Genomic DNA, 2,062 nt, shown 5'->3' on the forward strand with positions numbered 1-2,062 from the left:
TCACCAAACACGAGCTGTACTGTCAGCACTCAGATTATAACCACGCTAAAGTAAAGTGACTCCACACTGCAGTCATTTACACATTTGCATAACGAGCTAAATTTCCCCACTTGATCCTGGAAGGTGATGAAAATCACATCTGAGCATCTGAGGCCTGTGAAGCAGAATTTCAGGGTTAACTCTGGGGCTAACCCTGCGCTGCAAAGCTGGTTTAATACTTACTGATGTACATCGCCATGGGAACATGTTCCAGACTAAATATCAACAGGTATAAAATCACCGTCTCCTGATAAACTTCAAACAATTCTTTGTGTGCAAATAGTAGCAGGAGCTCAAGTTTATTAATTGTCTGAAGCCTTTGTGTTTCCTGAATGAGCATCAGTAATAAATACAGATTCTTAGATGCAACTTTATTCCTGCTTTTTTTTTTAACCTTTTGGCCGTGAAATAATTGAACCCTTTAAAGCCAATTGTGTGTTTTTGTGAGTTTTTCAGACTTCTACATCATCAGTGTGACTTTATTTTAACCTCATAAATCATATAAAGTGCATGACACATTTTTAATGACTACATTGCAAAAATATGGCTTATGTAGTAAATGTGATACAAATTAAAACTCATATGCAGATTAAAAGTTGATATATATTTTTTATATATTGTCTAAAGGTTCAGCAAACACTCCATTATCAAAACATTAAAGAGTGATTTTATAGTTCAGGTTTTAAAGGGTTAAGAACAATTAAGTATTATAGGCATTAATGTGTAAATTGGATCAAATGCAGGTAGACTCAGCCCATATTTGATTTGTTTTTGTTCTTCTTTAGCTGATCTCAGACCAGTACACACTCGGGGCTGCAGCCGAAAAAATAAAAACTAAAGCCATCTTATGCACATTTGGAGATTATTTAATGGAACAGCAGATTCTAATCAGACTCCCCTGTGTCTTAACAAATGGACTTCCAGGGCAAAGTACACTGGATTTACAGAATTCCTGGACTTCCAGGAACAATTCTGAGATGTTCTCTGGGGTTTTCATATAATTCGAGAAACTTACATAGGTTAAAAAAAATATGGTGTTGTGTTTTAATTTCATGTGTGAAATGTGGTAAATATAAGAGATAAATGTAATAATGCTATGAAATAACATGCGTGTCTTAGAAACCGAATATCTTAAATAGAAACTGCAGCTATAATCTGTACACCTCATAAAATGTTTGGTAAAGATCCAGAACGCACACTGAAGCTGAAGTTCAGAGGATCGAGCAGATCATCTACCAGTTAGAAGGTTGGTGGTACAAGCCCTACTCCACCAGTTATCTAAAACATTTTTGGGTGAGATACTGAATTGTTACTTTCAGCAGAGCACCAACGTGTGAATGTTGGACAGAAACCTCTAAAGGCTTTCCCCCCCAAAACTTATATAAAGCTCTTTGAGTGCTTGAGTATAAAAAGTGTAAAAGAACGGGTCCATTTGCCACTTTTCAGATTTTTCATAGAAAAAACTTAAAGATACAAAACTGAAATTGATTCTGTTTATATTTTTCAAAGACAATTTCTCTCTGAATCTTGTAATGACTACATTAAATGCTGTAAAAATGCATTTCCCAGCCGTCACAGAAGTGATTAAATTACTGCTGTTTTATTGGTAGATTTTTATAATTTAAATTTTTGTGTGTAGGTTCGTTTGTGGATGACAGCTCGGACTCTTCTGAGAGATGAGGAAACACCCACACAGGAGACTAGAAACATGCACTTTGTGGCACCCTGAGTATTTTGAGCATTAAGAACAAGTCTCAGATGTGTTCCTTATGTGTTCCTGCCCCCCCCCCCCCCCCCAATCATCTTTTTTTGGCTATTTGTTGTGACAATAGTTTGCATCATAACACAGAGCGAAAAGCTCATTTGCTCCCACCTGATGTGATATTAGGGCGATATTTAGTTTTTCCAGTAGGTGGCAGTGGCGGCTCAGCCAAACGGGTAACTGGCAAAATAATCCCTCACAAAAGTAACGCAGGCCAGTTACAATGGAAGCCGTCAGTAACACTGAACTGTTTTGCTGTGT

The sequence above is a fragment of the Neolamprologus brichardi genome, chromosome 2 (genome assembly GCF_056152115.1).
Source record: "Neolamprologus brichardi isolate AB-2024 chromosome 2, ASM5615211v1, whole genome shotgun sequence".
Classification (NCBI taxonomy): Eukaryota; Metazoa; Chordata; class Actinopteri; order Cichliformes; family Cichlidae; genus Neolamprologus; species Neolamprologus brichardi.